Source organism: Cricetulus griseus, chromosome 5 (assembly GCF_003668045.3).
Source record: "Cricetulus griseus strain 17A/GY chromosome 5, alternate assembly CriGri-PICRH-1.0, whole genome shotgun sequence".
NCBI classification, from domain to species: Eukaryota; Metazoa; Chordata; class Mammalia; order Rodentia; family Cricetidae; genus Cricetulus; species Cricetulus griseus.
The window spans coordinates 175572849-175598931 of NC_048598.1; the positions used below are offsets into that span (position 1 = coordinate 175572849).

The window sequence follows — 26083 nt, forward strand, 5'->3', positions numbered from 1 at the left end:
GACACAATGCAGTAAGGTCTCTGAGAAAGGAACCAGTCACATTCACAGGAGGAAGAGAAAAGCATGTCACCGTCACCTCGGAGCTAGAAACTTCTCTGTCTCTCTCTCTCTCCCCCACCCTCCTCCTCAGCCCACCTGGAAGGCATTTTCAGTCTGAGCTGAGCTGCCTGCCTCTTTGCAGAACACGCTTGAATTACAGCGCCAGCCGTGGCACCTTGAACTGGCTGCATTTCGACAAAAGTCTCCTCAAACACCGGTCATGATTTTTGCATCTGGTAGCTTAATACTGTCCACCTCAATCTTTATTGTTCCCCATTTACAGTGAATATAAAACCTTACCTGCCACACTAGAAAGAAAAAGTTCATGAGTGCAACAGTGTGAATTGCCAACTTGACAGAATCTACAATCACCCTGGGATATGGGGCCCTGGGAATGCAAACGGAAGATGCCTAGATTTCATTAGTTGAGGTGAGAAGAGTAGCCCTCTGTGGGTGCCACCATTCCCTGGCTGGGATCCTGAATTTTACAAAATAGAGAAAGGAAGGGAGCTAAGCCAAGATCAAGCAAGCCTTGCTCTCTTCTTCCTGGTTTTTGGAGGTGGTAGAACAGCTGTCAAGCCCCTCAACTTGACTCCTCCACCACGATGGACCAACCAAACCTTCAACTGTGAATAGAAACAAATCTTCTCTCCCTCCTTCAAGCTGCTCTTGCTGGAGTAGTTTCTCACAGCAACAGGGAATGAATAAATGAATGCATTTTCCCCCAAGTGGCAGTTATGATTTCGATACTAATTTCAGGAAACAAAACCACTTAACCTATTTTTAATTTTTTGGAAAGGCATGGAGTTCGTGGGAAAATAATCCCATTACTCAAAGGGAGGATTGTGACAAATGTGTGTTTATAAATGCACAAAGCACTCCCATCCGAGTGCAGGAAACACCAACCAGAGACCCCAAGCCGTCAGTGTGGTGGATGACGAAACTGCCGGTCACCTCTCTTCTGTCTCTCTTCAGATCCCCATTTCCTCTAACAAAAACTACTGCATTTTAAATGGGGAAATGAAGAAAACCTTTCGTGAAACACTATGTTCTGTACCTTGCCCGCCAGCATCGATGTTTGGTCCCTGAAACATCAGAGCTATATCGAGCACAGCAGCCACCGCGATCACACACGCGCCAGCTGCTGACACTGAGCAGACACCTGCCACGAGCAGAAACACAACAGCTTCACGTGTGGCGGAAGGCACCTGTCCCGAACGGATAAGAACAAAGGAGGAAAACTAAGTGTCCTTTGATTTTTTTTTAAAGGAAAAATAGTGCCATTAAAGGAATTGGTAAAACCCTGACAACAAGATAGCAGCAAAACAAATGATTTTCTTTTTTTTCTTTTGAGACAGGGTTTTGTGTATCCTAGGCTGGCCTTGTCGTCAGGGGTGGCCACAAGCTCTGATCTCCCTGCCTTTACCCCATAATCTCTGGATAGATATGAGTGTGCCACATTTGGCTTGACTTGTAGCAATTGCTAATCTATTTGCCATCTTTACCTACTTGTGACAAGAGGCCTGGCTGTGGGGCTGTCCATTTCATCTATTGGATGCCCATTACAAACCTCCAGCTGCCTCCCATAACCATTCACACTGTCAAGAAAGTGTGTGCAGAAATGAATTCAAACTGTCACAAAGGGAACTGTCACGTGACACCATGATCCAGGAGCTCTGTGTTTATGGGCCTCCACATCAAGCCAAGAATGGTTCCTCTTCTGACAGACAGGTAACACTCTGAGATTTTTTTTTTTTTTTCCTTTTCGAAGACAGGGTTTCTCTGTGTAGCTTTGTAGACCAGGCTGGCCTCGAACTCACAGAGATCCACCTGCCTCTGCCCCCCAAGTGCTGGGATTAAAGGTGTATGCCACCGCCCCCACCCCTGCCACTCTGAGATTTTTATTTTTTTACTCGTGAGGTATTCCCCACAACTGACACCAGCTTTTATTTATTTATTTATTTATTTATTTATTTATTTATTTATTATAGTGTTCTGCCTGCATGTATGCCTGCAGGCCAGAAGAGGGCACCAGATCTCATTATAGATGGTTGTGAGCCACCATGTGGTTGCTGGGAATTGAACTCAGGGCCTCTGGAAGAGCCATTAGTGCTCTTAACCGCTGAGCCATTTCTCCAGCCCACTCTGAGAATTTTTAAGCCAGTTCTCAGGTTTGTTTTCTGGAGGTCATTTATCAGGACACGCATTGGGCTGCCACCTCAGTCTACCAGGCCCAGAGAAGCACAAAGAGGGAGACCACAGGAACTTGAGAGCATCCCCCTTAGTAACCAGCTTCTTGTGGGGCATGGTCCACCTCCCACCACCCATGTCGAGTGAGGCCAACCCCCGGTTGCAGGAATGAGGAGCCTGCCTACTGTCTGCTGGGAACACGCAGTGCAGTGTTTGTTGCACACCCATCCCCTGCACTGCATCCTGGCTGTGGCTTCCTATTACTGCAGCCCAAGGTCCCTCCCCACCCCACAGAGGGCCACCCAATCCTGCTTGTAGAAGGAGGGCCCAGGAAAGTAAGGCAGCTTGACAGACAGAGGGTCTGTGTGAAATCCAGAGAGGGCAGGGCCAGGCCAGGAAGAAAAGGAAGCCACTGGAAAGATTGTGACTTCATGAGCTACCTGCAGATGTAAGGCGGATGTCACTGGGTTCCTCCCCAGGCAGCTCAGCACAGAAAAACCTGCTCAACGATGGGCACAGAGGCCCCGCATCACCACAGAACAGAAAAGAAGACAGTGGTCCCAAGCATCAGAGCCGTGCTCTGGGGATACTGAGTGACCCCAACATTATCTCCTAAACTTCTGTGTCGGGCAAGAGCTTCACACCCGTGTCTGAGCTGTTGTCCACTTACAGGTTTGCTGTTTCTCCTAAGAGTCTCCACAGATGGATTTTTATGCATTTTTTTCTTCCATTTTAAAAGCTTGGAGTTTGAAGGTATTGTTGAAAAAGTGAAATGAGACCTGGGCAGTGGTAGCACATGCCTTTTATCCCAGCACTTGGTGGGCAGAGGCAGGTGGATCTCTGTGAATTTGAGGCCAGCCTAGTCTACAGTGAGTCTAGAGTGAGTGCCAGGACAGAGTCCAAAGCTACACAGAGAAACCCTGTCTCTAAAAGCCAGAAAGAAAAGAAAAGAAAAGAAAAGAAAAGAAAAGAAAAGAAAAGAAAAGAAAAGACGAGATGAGAGCACTCTAAGGGAAGTTAATCCCATGTTTCCTGTGCACTTTGCATACCTCCTTACACCCAGGGTTTAAGATAATACAGCCCTCAGTAGAGAGCACGACAAACCATCAACTATCCCTTCAGTGATCATCGCACCACAAGCTCAGGCTTGTGGTCACCACAGTGTAGCTTGTACACTCACTGGCTACACTCCTCCCTTTTCCTTCTTCGACCCCACACCACAGTGGATGCTCTTTCTCCTGATGCATGGCAGCGGTCAGCAGCCCTGTCACAGAGAAACATGCAGGACACCAAGCTAAGCCCTGAGACCCAAGGTCCGTGGGTATCCATCCCAGAGAATGTAGGACCCCAGTTCACATTGCTCATCAGGTTGCATAAGGGAAAACTTGTGGGACTATCAGTGCCCAGCCTTGTCCCAAAGTTCCGGTTCACTGACGAGAGGTGCAGCCAAAACACTGGATTTTCAAAAGACTCCTGACAGTAGGATGACTTGCTCAAGGTGTGTGTACATAAAGTGTGCACACAAACACATGCATGTGTGTGTGCGCACGCGCGCGCGCGCACACACACACACACACACACACGAACATAGGGAGCAGCAAGCATAGAACAGGAATATACAACCAGCCCCTTCCTGTCCCCAGATGAACAGCCTTCCAAGGTCACAGGAGAGGAGGCTAGCTCTAGGCTGGCACTACCTTTTCCATCCCTCCCTACTATCGACACTCCTCACCCACACTGTCTTAGCATCCCTTGTCCACAGCATCCCCAATAGGCTAGGTACAAATGTCATGAAAAAAAAAAAAATACCAGCACAGCACAGCCTTGAAGCAAACGTCTTAAATTATAAGAAGTCTGAGCTGCCTCACGGTCTCCTCCGGGCCAGGTGACTTCCTCCAATGACCAAGACCTGACTCTCATGCTAGACTGTTAGTTCAAACCACTCTCCTATGAGGCTGTCTCATTCTCAGACAGAGGGACATCATGAATGTAGCTGTCTGTCGTGGGAAACCTTTGGGCGGGCCGGCATGCAATCACAGCGATACAGTTGGCTGAGAGCATCTGGTTCTGTCATGGCTGATCCCTGTGGGACAGTCCTCAAATCTCACTTAGTGAAGCATAATCTGACATTGACAAAAAGAAATGTTTCACCCACCTTCTGTCAGTAAGACTTGCTAAAAAAAAAATGCACAAGAACAGAAAGTGTCCCCTGGATTATTTCTGAGAGCAGATTCCAAAACAAAGTCCTCAGAGATTAAGAAAAAAAAGTGTCCTTTCTGCTCAGGCCTGTGTTCTTATATAAAAAAAAATCCATGCACATGGCCCGAGTGCTTTCAAGCACCAGAAACAGCCAAGAGACCCCGAGCTGTCTACAACAAATATGGGACCCAGGAAGCTGAAGGGTGAGTTTAAGGTCAGTACCTGGGTCCCATGAGGGACGTCTTCATGACTCTCAGATTGACTGAAAAAAACATCAGCAACAGGAATGGCTACAATAGTCCAACACACCGGAGTACTGTTCATTGCACTGAGCTCTAGTTTTCCAGCTCTATCCACAGTGATCATCTGGACGACTTGTGAACTTGTCGTCACAAGCTATTAGATCTAAAGGGTTTAGGCATCATAGACTGTATGTGGGCATGGCCAATCTAGAAGAGGGTGTGGAGCTCTGTGGTTTTACCAGCTCCCTCTGTGGATCCAGCCCCCTGGACCAGAGCCAGCCTCGTAATATGCAAGGGTAGAGCCAGTGCTTTAAGAGGGGAAGGAGGGCAGCAACCCCTAGATCCAACTTCCATTTTCTCATCACCACTAGAGTCAGGCACAACACATCATTTTCATCAGCAGCACTGTCACAGCCACCATCCTCATCCTCATCACCATCATCACTGCCACCATCCTCATCATAGCCATCAGCGTAGTCATCACCACTGTCATCAGTATGGGCATTATCACTCTGGTTATTGTCTTTATTCACAATGTCAATGTCACCTTTGCCATTACTGTCATTGAAATCACCTTCGTCATTAGCAGCCTTTCCATCCCCACCACGGCTGTCACTGTCATCATAACTGTAGCCGTGGTTCTCATTGTTGTCTTCACAATCACCATGATTGAGATCATCACAATCACCGATATGTCCATCGCCGTCGCCGTCGTCGTCGTCGTCGTCGTCATCGTCGTACTCCTCACCACTGGCATCTCTTTCGTCAGCTTCACACGATCCCCCTTGTCATCACAGCTGCTGTGCCGTTCGGTGAACTACATTGGCATGCCAGCTTCTACTATAATAGCCTTTATGCCATGACCACCGACTACTGGATAAAAAGCATTATCCCCATTTTAGAGACAAGGAAGTTGAGGTTCAAAAAAGTTGAACAGTCAGCTTAGGGCTCAGATTACAGAACATGGCCAAGCTGCCTATGTGACAATCTGGAACCCAGATCTAACCAGCTATGTGGTTGTGGGTAGCTCCTGACCTACCCATTACATTTAGTCACTGAATAAACCCATCAGTTAAGTTTTTTTTTGTTGTTGTTGTTGTTGTTGTTTGTTTTTTGAAACACCATCTTCCCACTGAGTCCTGTCCAACTCTATCCTGAGTTCCTCCTCAAATGGCTCTAATGAAATGATGCATATGAAATCTCCAAAACATGCTATGGTACCAGAAAATATCTGTAGTAATTTGTTGCATTTTATAGTCTTTCTGTATCTTGGCTAATATACTTAATAATAAAACACAGAATACTGTCACTCAGACTAGGGTTATTTACCTAAAACAATTTTGCTTGGCAATTTTGGAAGTCTTCAGTGGCGAAGCACTCATTTGCATTGATTTGCATATCTACAGAGAAATCTCTTCCACACTAATGGTGTTCATGCTAAAAAAACCCAGGGTGGTAACAAGAGCTCTCTCTCTATGCCTTAGGCTTCCCTCACAAAGCACAGTGGCGGCTTAGGACAGATCATGGGATTTTTAGAGTTAGAAAGCTTCATGGAGATCATCTGACCCGGCAGGTCTCAGCTCTGAGTCGCCGATCTTACAAAAAGTAGGGAAGATCATCCTGGAGACTCTGGTTGCATTGTGCTCTTTGCAGCCTATACCTCTGTATTTTCTAAAAGCTGCCACGTATTTCTCGTGGGCGGCCAGTGCTTCATTTTTACAGGTGAGAAATGTCAGAAGTGACTTCCGAGCAAAGGCTGGAGGCAGAGCCGACTTGTCTTCATGTTTCTGATTTCCAACCCACTGTATTTGAACCCAGAGGTCACAACCGTGATGCCCACACACCAGGAGTGCTGTTCAGATTGATAAAATGAGCACAGTATTCCACAAGGGATAGACCCAAGAATGCATGGTTTGGGTCTAGTTGTGCTGTCTGTGTCTTTTAGAGAACAGAAAAACAAGTGAGAACCGACTCATCCTCTCCTGCTATAGAGAATCCTGCTTAACACTGTTTCGGTTCCCTTCAAACAAGCAAGAAGAGCAGCAAAGCCTTCCGGATCACCGGCGGATTGCGTGGGGCAGCCAGAGGAAAGCAAGAGGCATTGGGATTGAGATCTGGATTCCCCTGCCATCATCGTAATGAGGTCTGGGGGAAATAACAAAGCAGAGACAGAAAAAATTCCATTTGGGACTCGAGTTATATTAAAATATGATTATAGCTTTCTATGTCACCAACCGGGGGGAAATAGCTTTAGTAGACTTTATTCTTTCTGGCTGAAGAACTAAGGACAGGCCAGTACAACAGGCTCCTAGAAATGATAGCTATGCCTTGTAGAGTCTTAGGGAAGCTGTTGAGTGGTTTACACGGCGTTGCCCTTCTCACCTCTGCAGACTCAATGCAGAACTCAAAATGGAGCACCCTCACCAACGGAACAGGTCCAGAAACAAACCGTGAAGGAGTGACGGGCAGTGACATTACAAGGTGTAGACAAGCTTGACACAGCCCCAGCTGTTACTAACTGAAGCAGAGCATGGGGCGAAACAGTGAAACACCCAGCACAGGGCCTATCCCTATAGGCCCTGCAGGCACATTAGAGCCCTCAGAAATGGGATCTTAGTGGGTGGACAGGGAATACTGGGAGAGTGGGTCACATTATTCACAGAGGGGGGTACTAGTCCTACAAATATCCTGGGGACATTGAGTACCCATGGCAAGGGTCTCTGGTGACAATAGGAAGACTTTAATGCTGGTCCTCATCAGCCTTGGCGGGTCTATGTTTGGACTTTGGCTTGAGGACACCGCTACTAGCATGCTTCCGTTGCTCTTGTGTTGCTTCCATTTCTTCACCGTTTAACACTGCTCAGAAAACTGGGGACTTGACCTTTGACAGCCTGACTTCTGCATGGTCAGATTAGACCCAGGGTAACAGCCAGATAAGTCAGCTCAGGGACCTTGGTTTGAGGAGCCAGGAAGCACGGCCAAAGTTTCAATGTCCTCCGTGTTCAAGGACAGTGATCCATGCCTTTTCCCTCATCCCACCCCACCCCACCTTCTTTAAAGTATCAGTTTTATGCTAACAAAAATCAGCTTTAATTTCTTTTGTAAGTAGAGGAAAGAATAGAAAATCAAAACACCCTGCCCCACTCGTGACAACTCACACCAGTGATAATTTGGTGAAGGACTTGCCCAGCGAATGTCCCAAGATCCATACAACTGATTTCAAGCCAGAAGAATAAGGTAAGGATGTGGACCGCCCCCAAGGCAAACTGTCTCTCTTATTCCTACAAACACTTCCTAAATGAGTGCTCTAGCCAATCTCTGACTCGAAGGTATCATGACTGGTTCATGCCACCTGCTCAAACTCATTTTTCAAGAGAAAGGGATAACATACAACAATCACAAGCCAGTCCAGTTTGCTGTATTTCCGTGTCCAACCTGGCAGCTGTTCTTGCAGACAGTACATGTGTGTGTACATATGCATACATGTGGTGTGCATGTGTGCACGGGCATTTGTGTGAGGGTGTGTGTGTGCGTGTGTGTTGGCACTCTTCATGTAAACACTAAACAGCCACTGTGATTAATCTTGATTGCTTAACTTGATGTGATTTATAATCACCATTGAAAACAAATCTCGAGTCACAATTTGTGAAGCAGTTTCTAGACTGGGCTAGCTCATCTGAAAGGATCCACCCTACGTGTGGACAGTGCCATTCTTGGGCTCCTTGACTAAATAAAGAGCAGAGCCAAAAGGAAAGCTACGCAAAATAACACCATCGTCTGCTTTTAGACGGCAAATAACCGTCTCCTCTCTGTGCTGTGATTCTCATAGAATCCACAGCGCACATTAGTCCCATGGTCTGGGCAAAGCACATAGGGAGTTCACTCGGAGGAAGAAACAGAAGACCCCCCTCATCATTTGTGTCTGGGTAGGGTTCTGTCAGTGTGTCACTAGCGATTCACATTGAAGAGGTGGAGTTTGCTTTCTGGTGAGGACCGTGCCAGCCTTCACAGCTGCAGAATCTAAACAAACAGTAATAGATATGAGAACCTACTGAGCATGTGAGGCTAATGCCCCTCAAGTCCTACAGTGCTTGCTGGATGTTGAGACACTATGGAGTAACACAGAAACCCAGGCTAGCCTAAGACAAGTTCCAGCTTAACCCCTGCTCTCATCCCTCAGCCAGGAACTCAGAGTGTGAACTGCATGGATGACAGAGTCACACGGACCACCCTCCCCCAGTGGACTTACAGTGCAGAAATGCCACTTCCCTTGGAACTACACTTCCAAAGGTACCACAGACAAATGTCCCTCAGATGGTAACTGCACATCTGAGATGTCCAAGGCTAGTCACAGCACGTGCTGGGCCTGGGAGCTGTCTGTCTACACTCCTCTACCCCAGTTCTACGAGGTCACACTGTGGCTGGAAGTCAGCCACATGGGAAGGGTCATACAATCAAATCATGGCACGGCTCTAGCTACCCAGCAGGGAGTCAGCTGCCACACACTGGCCAGTGTTCCACGGACTATACTCCTGAAGCCAGCTATGCACAGACATTCGCATACCCAGAGCAGAACCCTCAGTTCCTACATTTACCTCGATAATTCTGCCTTAATGCCAGAGACTCTGTGCTTCCTGAACTTGGAGGCATTAACATCCATTAACCGTCTAGTCTCTTGGTCATGGGTAAAAATATTAACAGCTTGGCCGTCTCAGGGACCCATTTCCAATGTCCTTAGCAAAATAAATCAAGATGGCATCAGAATTTAGCAGATCTCTCTAGCATTGCAACAGGCGTAAACACAGAGTCTTTCTGAAGAGGATCTGAAGAAATGGCAGACGGTGCTCCCAACAAAAACAGACCGTCCTTCCTGTGAGCTATTACCCTCACAAAACAAAGCATCCCATAAGGACCTGCTTGGTAGGGCTATATCTACGACAGAGCCTTGGACCTTAGCTGAAACCAGAACCCACACGGGTCCCAGCTCATGCCTTGTCCCTCCTGGCTCTCATCCCTGGAGGAAGACTGAAGATCAGAGAGACTAAGTGTGCACTCCCGGCCCCTCCTTCCTCCATAATCGAGCCCTGTCTCCATGGCAACTAGGCTTCAGGAAAAAAAAATGGAGAAAAGATTTCCCTACTCCCTGGCAACAGAGGCTTTGTAAACTGCAAAACACATTTTGGGACATGGGTCCCAAGAAGAGTCAGGAGGGTCTGTGTGGCCCTGAAGTGTGCTTATTAGAAATTTAAACTTGGCCTCAAAAGCTCACTCGCCAAGATAACAGAAACGGTAAACACAGCTGAAGTATTAATTTTTGAATAAACAAGTGTGCTGCAAGCACCTTAAAAACAAAAGGTTTTGTGCGTCCAAAAGACAAAACTTGCAAAGCCAGAATTATTCTAGCATGACCCTCAGACACCACCTTTTTGCTTAATTTGTGCTACCCAGGCCCTGCACCACTTACAACAGGGTGTCCTTCTTGATGGCAATCAGGTGGGCGTCAAACTCAGCCAGGGTAGACAAACACCAGGCCTAACTCGGGCAGAAGGTGGCCAGGTAGCTACAGGACATAAATGTTGGCCCTGTTCTATTTTCTTGCAGAATCCCACAGGCAGCCAACCCTCTACTGGCCATTAATCACTGCAAAACCTAACCCTAGAGAGAAGACACACAGTTGAGGGTCTGCAGACAGCCCTTCTAAACGTGCTATTTCATGGGAAAGCTGATTCGGCTAGCTCACAGGCTGGGTGGCAGAAACAGGTAAATGTCCTGCTGCACATCGGAGAGGCTGCACTGTGGGCTGGGCCCAGGAGCTGCCTGTCCACACTCCTCCCAGCCACCTTCTGTGACCATGACTACCATGGCTGAAAGTCAGATTGACAACACAGAACCCTGGCAGGACAATAAGGAGCCGGCTGTCATAGAACTGACGGGCCCTATGAGAAAGGAGGGTTGTGAGAGGCAACTGGGGTGTCCCGGGGGGGGGGCGTGAGGTAGACCATGGAAAGCATGCCAATGAGTTTTCCACTGCACAGTTCCTTATCTTCTCGTGCTAAACTGGCCGTTTGAGGAGTTCGTTTGACAGAAAGGTAAATTCATTCAGCAGCTAGAGCTCAAGTGTGGAAAGTGCTGCTCCGGAGTGTATAACAGCAAATGCTGATGCATGCATCCAACAGGCACCTGGAGCAGGGGCAGCCTGGCAAGAAGAGGGGCACCCACTTGCAGGGTGTCTGGTCCTGCCAACAGGAGCTGGTGGCAGTCTTCTATGGCAGGTGGAGAACACAGGGGCCTTTGCCAAGCTTTGATGGGAGACCAAGCAGCACACAGAAGCACTGACATGTACAGTAGGATTTCAGCCAGCCTTCTTGTGCCCCTTGACAAGCTGCCCTTGCAAAGCTCGCAGGACTTGACGTGATGGGGGGATGACGGCTGCTCAGGCTCCAGGCCCAGAGCCGTGGAGTAGAAGCACTTCCCGTCCACACCCCACTGCGGGGAGACCATGGCCCCCACAGGTTCAGGACAGTCTAGAAGTGTGACCCATGGATGGCCCTGCAAAGTCCTCTGCAAAGGTCTGTGAGGACATCACGGGTCTCTCCTGGTGTAAGGTTACAGTGAGCTCTGTTTAACCTCATATCAGCATGGCCATTTCCTTCACGAGAGCCGTCTCCGGGTGGGACCGCAGCATGAGTATTGAGGACGACAGTAACACATGAAAGAGGATCTCCAGTGTGCGTTATTCCTTGCTTAGTCACCCAGCAGAAACCCAGGAAAGTCACCAGGACAGGGTCTCACCAAGCAAAGCGACTCAAATAAATAAATAAATAAATAAATAAATAAATAAATAAATGTTCTTGGGTAGTGGATGCCCTGCCTCTACTCCCAGTTAATAGTCTCCATGGCAATTGTACTGGGAAGGGATTTTTCCCAGGCTGGTCTCCTCCATGCTAACTCTCCTCTGCTCCCAGGGACACGGCTTACCCAGGTCCAGTCACTGCATGCTGACTCTCCTCCGTTCCTGAGTCACTCCTTACAAGGTGTGGGCTCACCTCTCTAGACTCTCCTGTGCTTCCTAGGGAATCTTAAGACTTATTCTTACCTGCTACCATAGTTTCCTTAATGTTGCTATGATAAAACAGCCTGGTTGGATGGGGGGTGACTTAGAGGGAAAACGGGTTTATTTTAGCCCACAATTTCAGGTTACAAACTCTGGATGCAAGTCAAGATGGAAGGGACTTTTTAAAATAACTAATCATATCACATCCACGGGAGCAGAGAGGAACAAGTGGGAGCATGCTCGCTCGTGCTCATCCGTGCTAGCTGGCTTTGCGTTGCTGGGATAAAACACTGACCAAAACAACTTGGGGAAGGGAAGGGTTTATTTGCCTTGAAGGTTCCAGTCCATCTTCAGGGGAAGCCAAGAGGGGTGGGAGGAGCTTGGGGCAGAAGCCATGAAGGAATTCCGCTTACCAGCTTGCTCTCCTTGGCTTGCTCAGTGACCTTTGTCAAACACTATGGGCTCCAAAGGGCTTGAGTAGTCTCACTTCTCTGGCTCTGTCATCCAACACACACACACACACACACACACACACACACACACACACACACACACACACACACACACACACTTGTTTTGTAGGCTCGGGGTGGTTCTACCACACACCTGCTGCTGTCCTCGGTGGCTGCCCACAGTCCTGGTATCTCCGGTATATCGGAGCCTCCATTGCAACTGAGGCTGAACCATTTCCAACAACCTCTCCTGGCTCCTTAAGGACTTGGACCCTGCCATGGCATGCCAGACTTCATCTTTTCTCTATGACCCTCACTCAACCCTGGTGTTTCTACTGTAACTAAGGCTGTACCCTCACTGGTGGTCTCTCCTGACCTGTCTTCAGGGAGACTCTGGCTCTGCCACACTGTGCCAAACCTCAGTTGCTCTCTATGTCTATAAAACCAACACTCCTCGGGAGACGCAACACATCATTTACAAGCTCTGCTGCCAGCTTGGTGTGCAGCCTTGACCTCTGCCGCAGCAGGTCACAGACTATGTGCTGACCCTGGAGAAATACTTCCCAGAAGGTTTTGCTGGAGTGAGGACTGTCTCTTACTACTACAGCTGAGTATCTGGCCCCAGCTGACCAGTGTCTATTGTCTCAGGGAAGCACAGGTTTCACTTCCACGGATTATTAACACAGAATGTCACATGGACAGCCTTGAAGCTTTGAGAGACTCAGACTTTTCTTACAACCCACACCCTGGGGATGGCAGGGGTTGGCTGGGGGTCTGTACTGGTTTGCTTTTCTCAGAATTTTATCTTACAAGCTCCCACAGAATACCCCATTAAGCTCTAAGTATGCAACAGCTTTTCTAGCCCAAAGTCCAAAATGCTTCCACAATCCTCCTGTGAGACAACACAGCCACGCCCTTCTTAGCAACACCCCACCCTTTGGTTCCAACTCTTGCGTTAGCTTGCTTTTTTTGTTGCTGTGATAAAACAGTGTGGCCAAAACCAGCTTAGGGAAGGAAAGGTTTTCTTCGTCTTACAGGTTGCAGTCCACCGTTGGCGGAAGCCACGGCAGGATTTGAAACAGAAACCAGGGAGGATCACAGCTTACTGGCTCACACTCTCTGGCTTTTTTCAGCTACCTTTCTTATACGGCATTGGCCACCTACCAAGGAAAGGATGGCACCGCTCACAGTAGGCTGGGCCTCCCTACAACAATTAGCAATCAAGACAGTGACCCACAGACAGGGCCACAAGTCAGTCTGATGGAGGTAAATTCTCAGTTGAGAGTCTCTCTTCCCACATATGTCTGCAGCCATGTCCAGTTGACAGAACCCAACCGCCTACCTCGCCTAACAATTTTGCTGCCTTCCTCGGGGATGTAAATAGCTATGTGATATGAAAAGCATTACAAATAGCAACAGCAATGTGACGATCCAAGCTGATGCACATACCATGCGGTGGGGTTCCTGGGAGCTGAGCCTAAAGAACTCCAGAAGGGTCTGAAACAGTGCTGGTAAGACAGTCAGCTGAAGAGGTTTGAGGACCGGACACTAACCAACGCCACACTGAGCAGACACCTGGTGCTCGGAGTTCTGTCCATAACACCCCAACTGAGGGAACACCACAAGTCCCCTAAGACCTAGGCAGCAAGTAGAGCTTAATTTCCTGGATGAGCCTCCCAGAGTTCAGTTTAAAACAATGAAATTCACCAAGTCTCTAGCATTTGTCATTTTGTCACAAGGCCACCAGACAGCGAGCTCACCATGGCTCAATAATAACGCTGAAAGCAGAGTCTTCCACCACTCATGACCCACCAACAACTGCCAGCCCAGAATGCATAAGGAAGCAACCTGCGGTTTCACACAGTTTTTGTGGCACGGGAGTTGCCAGGAGGAGGTGGGGTGAGCGTGTGCCGTGCGAAGGGTGCTGCAACACACGGGGTGCGGTCCACAGTCTGGGCAGCCCGGCAAGCACTAGAGTGAGACCCTGATCCTGTAAGGCAATCTGCCTCACTCTGCGGCGGCGCTGCCAACCACCCCGGAGAATCATAAAACACGACACCATGCAGCATGGCTTCCTCAACATGCAGCTATAAATACAGCCGAGGAAGAGCAGAGTGGGGTGTGAACTTGGCCACATTCCCCCCACTTTTCCCCCCGGCACCCCAGCAAACTCCTGACAAAACATCTTTGAAGGAGGAGGAATACATAGTCTCCAGAGCTGAATGGCCCAGGCTATCCTCGCTGTCACGGGGTGGGGACATATATGTTTTAAAATGAGCCGGATCTACCATGATTCGAGTCTAGTTATTTAATTTGAAGGCTCAGAACTAAAGAGCTTTTTTCCCGTTAATATGCCAAATTAGACTTAGCTTCACATGGTTTAATTCAGTAATTAATTTCCATCCCTTTTTGGGTTTGATTAATTGGAATTTTCGAGTGGAACGAACTAATGCTCACACTAGTACTACTATAATCTTTTATCCTCAGGACTGGGCTCTTCGGGCTTCTGCTGGGGAGGAGGCAAGGAGCCACGGGGACCAACGATTGCACACCAGATCTGCAAGAGCCCATACTAGGAAGTGGTGCCCAATGTTACCTACAGCCATGTACCCAAAAGACAGTCTGCCAGGGCACACGGGACGCTTTCCCTTTGAGTGAGTGCACATACACAGATTTGCATACTTTGTTTTTAAGTTGCCCGTGATAAACCTGAGGGAGGCCATACTGATGACTCCTGACACTTCCCTTTTTACAAAATCAGCCCTTACCCCATTAGTGACGGAATACCAAGAAGACATCTTACAACTAAATGCCAGATTCACCACAAAGGCAACAGACAAACCGAAATCTTTGAAATCCCAGTGACGTATCTCTTCTACATGCCTGCTGCTCCGTGTGCTTGGGAACTGGCCTGATGCTCTACCACTGCAGAAGGGCCTCCCTGGGGACAGCAAATCATGTGATCAAGTCAGTCCTCAGAGGTGGGTAGATGGGCTCTGAGTAGCACCCAGTTAAAGAGACACTGTCCATGTGTCCCCGTGAGCAGATGGAGCAGGGTCACCTTGCTTCTACGCTCTCTAGAGCTTTCTTGAGGTTGTAAGGACGTAGAGCAAACGCTGTGACCCAGAGCCTTCGGAGTCCCAATTCGGTTTCATCTCGGCATTTGTCAACCACAGCTGGGCCTGTGGACTGCTTGTGTGATTTAACTGGTTACCCAGAATGCTGTGGCCACAGATAAGCTGTTTTAAGCACTGGAAAAAAACCAACAGAGTGATAAGAAATCTTAATTTGACAACCGAGAGGCAGTGAGAAAGCAGAGTTGTCTCAAGGAGATTGGGTGTGGCAATCACATCTCTTCTATGTAATCAGGAGGTGCCTGGAGCCCAGGGTTGGGGGTATGGAACCTGTGACCAGCCTCAGCTCCACCTTGTGTGGCCGGTGAGCACTGCAGCTGTCCCCCAGTGGACTCTGGGAGCACTGTTAGGGCAACTCCATTCCTGTCATGGCATCGTGGCGGAAGGCCACGGAGGGAGCACTGAGGCATTGTGAGATTACTAGCTGTTTATAAGGCAACAGCTGGATGGGTTTCCGGATTTCAGGGGGCCATTTTCTCTGCATAAACTTTGAGTCCACTGCTTCCAGAGACCTGGATCATAAGACAGGGATTGGACCTTCCGGGAGGTCCTTTGCCAGCCAAGGATTTTAAGTCTATGGCCATGGAGACCACAAAAGGTCTCACTCCTGAGCTTTTCTTGAGGCATTCTGGAACACGCTTTGGGAATTGCCTGCTGACATGTAGCGCGGCGTCTTGCCGGTGAACCTGTAACGGTGGTCACACCCCTTTGGGCGTGACTTCAGGCGGATGGAAGCAGAGAGAGGGAAGCATGAAGTGTGATCTCCCTTGCTTGTTCTCTTGGGTCAGCCGATCAGATAGGAAGGGCGGAGAAGCACCCCCAAGGTTCTTTATTATTGTCTGTGTAACTGTTCCCCAATAAACACCCATTTATCTTTATCTTGGGTCTAGTGAAATCTTTGCACCCTCGCCTTCACTGACTGGGTTCAGGGCACAGTGCCCTCCCCCTCCCAAATTTGGCACATCGGCATTTGAGCGAACAACGGAAGCATGCCATATGGAAGCTAGAACTCTTCCAGCTGCTGGCTCCCTGTGCCCTTTGAGCACACAACACCTCCCTACAGGACCAACAGCATAACAGTGATTCACAGGCTGGGAGAATGGGCAGGAGGAGCCCGGGAGGGACAGAGGGAATGTGTGACTTCAAAGGGAAGATACTTGCCTCTCCCACTCTACTAGCAGAGTAGACTGAGACTTTCTCTGCTGAAAATGGACCGAAACTGACTAAAACAACAATGGCAAAACACAAAAATCCATCTCCATAACAGCACAACTTATAAAAATATCACAGATCCTCCATGCTAACAACAGAGGCAACATCTTATATGTGTGGATGAGCTCCCTAACTGACTCACGGCCTATGGGCACGTCTGCCATTTGTTTTGGTGTGTGCCTGTATCTACGTATGTGTCTATCTGTATGTGTGTGTGTGTGTGTGTGTGTGCGTGTGTGTGTATTTGTATGTGTGTGTATGTGAATGACTATTATGTGTCTATCTCTATGTCTGTGTGTCTACTGTGTGTCTATCTATATGTATGTATGTGTGTGTATGTCTATCTCTATGTGTGTGTGTCTATGTATGTGTGTGTATGTGAATGTCTATGTATGTATCTATCTCTTTGTGTGTGTCTACTGTGTGTCTATCTATATTTATGTATGTGTGTGTGTGTGTGTCTATCTGTGTGTGTTTCTATCTGTATGTGTGTGTGAATGTCTATGTATGTGTCTATCTCTATGTCTGTGTGTCTATGTGTGTATCTATCTGTATGCGTGTGTGTCTATGTGTGTCTATCTGTATGTGTGTGTGTAAGTGTTTATGTGTGTGTCTATCTCTATGTGTGTGTGTTTATTGTGTCTATCTCTATGTGTCTATTTGTGTGTATCTGTATGTGTGTGTGTCTGTGTGTGTATGTGTGTGTGTGTGTGTAAGTGTGTGTGTAAGTGTCTATGTGTGTGTGTTGTATACACACACATGAAGGTTCGCTCACCTAGTGGGCACATGTGGAGGTTGATATTGGAATGTTGTCCTCATTTCTCCACCTTATTTTTTTTTTTTTTTGAGACAAGGTCTCTCAGTGAACCTGCTTCAGCTAGATTGGCTGTCCAGCAAGCCCCTGAAATCCTTCTGTCTCTTATTCCCACCTTGGAGTTACAGGAATGCTCTACTGTGCCCATATGGGTTCTAAGGATCTAAACATGGCCCTAAGGCTTGTGTAAAAAGTGCTTTACAAACTCAGCCATCTGCCCTGTCCTGTTCTCTCTCTCTCTCTCTCTCTCTCTCTCTCTCTCTCTCTCTCTCTCTCTGTGTGTGTGTGTGTGTGTGTGTGTGTGTGTGTGTGTGTGTGTTTCAGTTAGTATGAATTGAGGTTCCTGGGAGGGGGGTGGAGCCAAACCCATGTAAAAGCCACTATGAGGCTAACAGACCAATAGATTGTCTGTGGTTGTGGAGAGGTGGGAACGTCGCAAGCCCAGAGATGGCTACCTCTAGCCCCTTAACAGCCACCTCTGGGTGACCTAACCCTTATGGCCATTTGTCAAGACTTCTGGGAATGAGGGAACAGACCACTGGCCTCCACTAGTTGAAGACTCAGAATGTCGTCAGACAGCGTGCGAAGACTGCACCACAGACTTCCTTTGCTGTAACAAAGGCACCTGATGGCCTCATTGATATATCTGGAAAATACATTGATTTGATTCTCTTCACTCCATTACTATAAAAACTTGCTAAAATGGGAGGCTGGAGAGAGGACTCAGTGGTTAATAACACTGTTTGCTCTTCCTGGGGGAACCTGGGTTTAACTCCCAGCACCCACGTGGCAGCTCACAACTGTCTGTAATTCCAGTTCCAGATAATCTGATGCCCTCTTTTGGCCTCTATGGCCACCACGGGCACCAGGCATACACATACTACACAGGCATCCATGCAGGCAAAATACATATGCCATGCACATGAGATCAGGCTGTAGGCAACCCTGAAGGGGAATTTTTTAATTATGATTGATGGGAGAGGGCCCAGCCATTTCGGGTGGGGCCGCCCCTGGATTGGTGGTCCTGGGTTCTATAAGAAAGTAGGCTGAGCCAGATATAAGAAGAAAACAGCACTCTTTCATGTTTTCCACGTCAGCTCCTGCCTCCAGGTTCCTGCCTTAACTTCCTCTGTGCTGTGGAGGTATAAGCCAAACAAACCCTTTCCTCCCCATGTTGCTTTAGGGCATGGTAACCCTCGCTAGGCCAGGCCCCCAAGGAACTGGATGCAGGATGACAGCCTGGAGTCCCTACCTTTGTTTTGTGTTGGTGCCATGGCTGAAGGCAAAGAAATAAGCTATTGCCCTTGACCTTTTCTCTTTTCTGTTCATGGCAGGAAGGCTTTTAACAAAAAACCAAACAAACAAACAAAACAGAAAAAAAATGGACAGAGTTTCCATCAGAATGTCCTCATAAGCCTGATCCAAAGTGCTGCCAGCCATGCTATCACTAGTCCAGAGCCTGGAAGACTGTATATATTTGTGCAGCGGAGACTGCAAACTGGAAATTAGTGCAGTGACTCATGCTGGCCTCCAAGGACACCGCACCACCAACCTGGACTGCCCTAGTTCATGTGACAGGAATCACACATTGGGATGCACACAAAGGAAGTCACCTTAATCCCAGAATGAGAGCCCACACTCCAGCTCCCGCCTCCCTCCCAGACCACTGCCTCACACAGCAAGCAGAGCTCTAGTTCCCCAGCCTAATGTTCCCTGTGGAACACTCAGAAAGCCTGTTTCCTTCATGTGCTAGTCTAAAGGGTGAAATGATTTCTTTTCTTATTTTTTTTATTTCTAATTTCATTTTACATTCCAACCACAGTTCTCCCCCGCAACACACACCTTCTCTCGAGACCACCCCCCCACCTACTCCCAACCCTCATGGCCTTCTCCCACGACCCATCCCCAGTCCATTCCTCCTCATGGGTAAGGGGCTCCCATGAGGAGTCAACACAGTCTGGCACAATAGGTTGTGGCAGGGCCAGGCCCCTCTCCGGTGTATTAAGGCTGAGCATGGCATCTCACCCTAGGGAATGGGCTCCAACAAACTAGCTCATGTACCAGGTTTGTATTGTGGTCCTACTGCCAGGGGCCCCTCTGATAATCCAAGCTTCACAACTGTCTCCACATACGAAGAGCCTACTTCAGTCTCCTGGAGTCTCCACAGCTGTCGGTCTAGAGTACATGAGTTCCCACGAGCTTGGTTCAGCTGTGTCTGTAGATTTCTTCATCATGATCCTGACCTCCCTTGCTCATGTGTTCCCTCCTCCCTCTCTTCGGCTGGATTCCCGAAACTCACCCTGGTGCTTGGTGGTTTTCTTATTAATGTGACCAGATATCTAATAATAGCAGCTTAAAGGAAAGGGCTGGTTTGTATTTATTTATTTCGATTAATTTGTTTCATTTTATGTGTGCGAGTGTTTTGCCCACATGTATGTCTGTATCCCATCACATGCTTGTCTGGTGCCCAGAGAGGTCAGAAAGCGGCACTGGTTCCCCTGAACCTTGAGTTTTGCAGACGGTTGTGTGCCGCAGTGTGAGTGCTTGGAATCAAACCCACATCCTCTACGAGAACAGCATCTCTCCAGCACTGGACAAGGCGGGTTATTTTCATCCTGGTCGGGTGAGCATGCTGGCAGGCAGTGGCTCAGACTGGCCTTCAGGGACCTCATGCCACCCCTCGGAACTGCGCTTGTTCACAGTCAGGAAACTGAGAGAGATGGTCACTAGCGCTCAGCTCCTTTCTCCTTCTCTTCAGTCCAAGACTCCAGCCCATGGAACTGTGCCGTGCACTTTAGGGTGAGACCTCCCCCTCAGTGAAACGTTCCTGGATCTATCTTTATAGGCACAGACAGTTGTTCCTATGAGGATTCTCAACCCTTTTATGTTTACAAAGAACACGAACCATCACAACTTCTCTTCCCTTGTTTATTGGGGATGGGTGACCATCCCCTACCAAACCTCAGGCTCCTACTCCAAAAGTTCAAACAACTGTACTCTGCTCACATTCACCCCACATTACTCAAGCTCCACCCTCCTCCTCCCACTGGCTTCTAAGCTCCCTCCCTCTCTTTCTCCTTCCCAGAAAGGCATTGCCCAGGGCATTTGTCTCACAGGTTTCTATAAATTGCCAGGTGAGACAAATGAAGTCCTTTCTCTCCCTAGTTTGCCATGCTGTAAACAGATCTTCCTTAACCAATCATGTTTCCTAATTCCCTTTAAAAGAACAAGGGATCCAACACAGTAGGTTACAGACCTTGCATTTTGAGAACAGTAGTAGTTCAGAACCCTCTGTCCTCCTGTGAAAGACAGAACACCCTGTCCATCTGTTCACTGCTGAAGACTCCTGGGCACAACTAATATTAAATAAACATGTTTACTTTCCCCTAGCGCACTAGTTCTGGCGAATGAGTCTCAGCCATGGCCCAAGGATGGGTGATGTCAACAAGAATCCCTGGAAAGAATCCATGTCTGCCAAGACAGGCTGATTAGGGCTGCAGAGCTGTGGAAAGGTTGTAACCTGCAGGCCCAGAGGCTCATTACCCTGACTTACGCTGAGCAGCCAATCCTCACTCGCCTCTGTGTCTTAACACCCTGTGACTAATATACGAATCTTTGGAATCTATTCATTTAACAGACCGCTAGCTTCTGCCAATCAAAAGCTAAGAATGTCATCAGATAGCACCTGGGACCTATAGCAAAGTCTCCCATCTCTCTGTAGTTGTCTGGATGATGTTCCCACCAATGTACTTTAATCTCTGTTCTGTAAAACTATGAAACTGCTTTCACACTGGAATACAGAATTTGGGGTAACCTAAATCTGTGTTCCTGGGGCCATAGTCATTCAAGTTAGGTTCCAGAATAAACCATCTCTTTATTCCAAGGGGAGTGAGTGCTATGGTTTTTTGTTTGGTTTTGTTTTTTCCATTGACAGTGACAAAGAATTCCTTCTACCCAGGTACACAAACATTCCTGTTACCAGGGAAATAATGTGTCTCTTGGGGGGGGGTACTCAGTCTCATTAATAAAAGAGTTTAAAAATGGACTCAAAAGGGAGCTCAAGAACTATTTTATTAGAGATCAATGAAACACAGCGCACTTGAGGTAGAGATCCTGCCAGCAGCCAGTAGGGGAGATGGGGTGGGGGAAAGTTGTGCCGTTTAAAGTTAGCCCAGGAATAGAAATAGCTTATTCAGAAAGAAGAGAAGAAGCACTTGAGGACTGGAAGTGGACTAACGAGCCCCCGAAGAACACAGCCATGCAGACATTCTCCTTTACAGCCTTCCTCCTAACCATCCTGTCTGGCTTTCCAGGGCTTTTGTTCGGTGCATTTTAGACGATGCCAGGGTGGTGGAGAACGGCTTCCAGTCTTTCCCTGCTCCATGGCTCCTTGCTCTTGCTCAGGCACTTTTCTAGTTCCCACTCTCCTTTCACACTCCTGAGATGACTCATTCAGTAAATACCTTCAGCAGAGGGCCCTCCCTGATAGCTGAGAGCAGAATACAAATGAAGTCAAAACCAGGCATGGCCAACAGTCAGCAGTGACCTTTGGGGTGGAATTTTTCCAAAGCCCTCCACTCCTGGCAACCCGGCACTTGCAGCACCTGTGTGGCACAGGGCCACTGGGAGGAGGCGGCTGTTTTCTGTTCTTTTTTTTTTTTTATGTGGAATGCTTCATGAATTTACACGTTAGCACAAGAGCCAGGCTAATCTTCTCTGTGCCATCCCAGCTTTAGTATGTGTGCCGAACGTGAGCAAGCGCAGGGCTAGTTTCTGTAAGGGCCCTGACTACTGAGAGGGAAGTGCCTGTTGGTCAGGTACTGCACCCGGAAAGTGGAACCACATATTCTTAACTGTTTTGTTTCATCTGAGACACTCGGGCACTGGGTAATTAAAAGCCAGCAGGTTCAAAGTCATTGTATCTTTAACACACCAACTTTATCACAATTGACCTTCCCAAGGCTTTGAAATACCATAACAAGAAAGACATGTTTGTAAAAAAAAACATTGGGAAAAAATATAATCAAAGTAACAGTGACTACTCAGATAAGGAGCCATAGCTTGGCAGGGCCTTCGAGCCCTTCCCTTCCCATCTGCACAGCCGTCACCGTGTCAAACGGTATCTGCTCTCACAACTCTGTTCTCAATGCTTTTGGCATCGTCCACACTCCCTTTCTAATGTCTGCCTAATAGCTGCACGGTGATTGAAACAGAAGAGAGTGGCTAATGCTGACTACCAACTTGACCAGGTCTAGAATCCCCTAAAGACCAGAACTCTGGGCCTGTCTAGATTAGGTTAACTGAGGTAGAAGTTACCCTAACTTCAGGCTGCTCCATACCATGGCACGGGGACCAGCTACCTCATGCTCCTGCTGCCATGCCTCCCCCACCGTAACAGACTGTCCTTTAAATTGTAAGCCATATGCAAGAAACTGATCTTCACCTAAGCTGTTTCTTGTGGCATGTTTGGGTCCAGCAGCAGGAAAAGTAACTAATACCGTAATTATAAAAAGCATTCCCTGGGAATGGAGAGATGGCTAAGCAGCTAAAAGCACCGACTGATCTTCCAGAGGACCTAGGTTTGGTTCCCAGTACCCACAACTGTCTGTAACTCCAGTCCTAGGAGATCCCATGCCCTCTTCCAGCCTCTGTGACCACTGCACACATGCATTGCACTAACAGATATACATGCAAGTAAAACGCCCATACATGTATAAATTAACAATGAACTTGTTTAGAGCATTCTTATTTCAATATTAATGATATGTCTGCCCATGTTTGACATTGACATAGTTATCACTGCAACATAGCTATCTGCGCTGGAAGCATCCTTTGATAATTTGGATTGATTAATTAATAAGCGTGGATTTCTTCTTAGAATGTCTGTCTCATTAGTCAGGTGACAGGTTGGAACTTGTACATACCAGGGACACCTCCAGGAACCACTGACACAGTGGTGTAACAGAAGCATCTTTATTTAATCTTTGCAAACTTGCCTGAATTCTTTCTCACTCATTGGACACCTTTTTAGGACATACTATCTAGTTTCTGATGCACCATTCAGAGTCACTAGCTGGTGGAAGAAAACACACTTCCCAGCCTTTTGAAGCAGGTTTTCCTCACACTCAGGAATCCCACGTGCCTGTCTAAACTCTGTTTCCTTCAGCCTGCTCCAGGATTGCAAAACACTCGGAAAAGCTTTCCCTCTAATGACCAAATTGCTGTTTCAGAGTTTATATTTTCCAGTGCTTCTTTCTGGTTGTGGGATATTGTGGTTTTGGTGAGAAGTGTCACCCAGAACACCTGTGTGTTTAAGGTTGGTCCCTATATGTTAGAGTCAATCACTGAGAAACGGTTGGATCCTGAGGACTCTGCCCCAGTCAGTGGGTTGGTTGATGTATGTGTTCATAACTCTGTGGTATTTATTATTGAGAGGTGGTGGAGATGAAAACGTGGGGCTTGGTAGGAGGAAGTGGGTCCTTGGGGCAGCTCCTGGAGTCTGCACCTCATCCCTGACTCTGGGTTTCCCATCTGGGCAGCTTTGCTGCTCTGGTCCCCCTTATCCTTCTAATTCCCCTCTCCCTGTGTCAAAAGGAGCAGGGACAGCTGCCCCTGGAGCAGCGGCACTCAACCTTCCTGACGCTAATGTGACCTTTAATACAGTCCCTCATGTCATGGTGACCCCGTGCCCTGCAACAACGTTACCTTTGTTGCTGCTCCCTAACTGTCATTTTGCTACGGTTACAAATTGTAATGTAAATATTTTTTGGAGCTAGAGGTCTGCCAAAGGGGTTGTGGCTAACGGGTGGGGAACCGCTGCCATGGACCAGAGTCCCTAAAACCATGAAGCCAAAATAAGGTTTCTCTCCTTTTAAGTTCCTTTTGTTATTATTTTGCCATGACGACAGAAAGCTAACATATGCCGTGGTAATAATATTCTCGTACCGTGAAGTTTCCCATCCCAACCATTTTCAAGTACATAGCTCAGCGGTATCAAGAACACTCGTGTTGTGCCATCACCAACACACACACCATCTCTAGGACTTTCTAAACTGAAGCCCCTCACCAATTAAACCTCCACAAGCCCCCAAAATCCAGACACTGCCTTTTAACATCCCACTATCTGTCTTTGACTCCGTCACTCTAGGAGCCATAGCCGTTTGTCTTTCCCTACGGTTGGCTTATTTTACAGAGCACGATGTCCCTGTGTTGGTCATACCCTACTGTGCACAGGACCAGGTTTCCTTTCTCCGCCCACCAAGGGATAAATTCTGACTCTTTCCATTTGGGAGGTGTAATGGACAGCGCTGTAGTGCCCACAGGTGTGGGCCTATATGTGGGTATATTTTCTTCAGGTCTTTGCTGTCCCTTATTTTGAGCATATGCCCGTGAGCAGGATTGCTGAGTCATACCCATACGTAACTTTTAGTGAACAGCGCAGAACCATTTCACCTTCCCTCCTCTCCCCCCAGATTCCCGTTAATGCTGTTCCTTTTGTGTGGGTTGGTTTGTTTGTTTTTGCCATACTGAGGATCAAGCCAGGGCCTTGTACATACAAAGTAGGTCTCTACCGCTGAGCTACACCCCTAGTGCTTTGGTTTCCTTTGCTTTATTTTTTTTAATAACAGATGTAAATTGACTATGTTTAGCTTTTGATATTCTTTATAGATTACCTCATTCCATCCAAGCACTTCAAGTTTTTGGTTTTATTTTAAAGGTCTGTGGGTGTCAACACACACAGATTATCTAATGAGATTATACATGCCTGCTTCTATCCCAAGAAAAAGGAAGGAGAATGAAAGAGACCCCATATACGAGTGCAGGCACCCAGGACTCCAGACCACACCCTGCCCCATGGCCACCTGTCCATCTTCACTGAGCCTGGCCGCACTTCGCTCCACCAGCTGGCAGGCTGAATTATACAGTCACCATGACAACAGTAAATCCAGGCCAGCAGCAACAGGATGTTATGTTTCTTATGACTCCTGTCAGCCACAGCAAACACCCAGGCTCACAGCACTTGGGAAGGCCTGCCCTGCCATTTCCTAGACCTAATTGCACTAGAAAAAAAGTGTCAAATACTGTCCGTTCCCATACATCAAGACCTGAATATCTATATTTACATTTAAATTGCTTTTCTTTCCCAAAGAATGGAAAGCTATTATCTTAATAATGTGCCTATCACTGAAGGTTAGGAAGGCAAGTTGGAGTTGGGGAAGACAATAAGCCAAAGAATGATTGTGGTTCCCTTCCAGACTTGGTCTGCTGAGGGAAGGGTGACAGTTTCATCTGTCATTTTGTTGGTGCTGCGTCTCTGGTTACACTAAACACACACACACACACACACACACACACACACACACACACACACACACACAGAGTGTCCTTTATCAACAGAGCTTGGTGGATTCAGGCTGATAAGATATTTTTAAGATAATATACTTAATGCTTTCTCCCAAAAAAAAAGCAACACAAAGTATGATCCAAGGAGTTTGGAGTCACCACAGCCAAGCCACATGGTTGGCAGGACCCATACCTGACCTGGCTCATCACAGTCAACACAGAAATGTTCCCCCAGAAAGCAAACACAGTGCAGGGCTGGGGACAGTTAGCATCCTGCTCTCCATCTTTCCCAGGGCCAGCGCTGTCCTTCCCTGCTGGCTCTTGCTGCCATCTCACGCATACAGTTCTCCCTCACCCTGAGATCCCTGATCTAGGCCACAGGGCTGGCCCTTTGCATGGTCCAC

At 47.8% G+C, this 26083-nt stretch overlaps 1 protein-coding gene across 1 annotated transcript in view; it reads right to left on the reverse strand.

The window, feature by feature from the left end:
• The window catches only part of Ptprn2 (protein tyrosine phosphatase receptor type N2), a 680302-nt gene that overhangs the window by 585091 nt on the left and 69128 nt on the right, over window positions 1-26083 (reverse strand). The window lies entirely within an intron of this gene.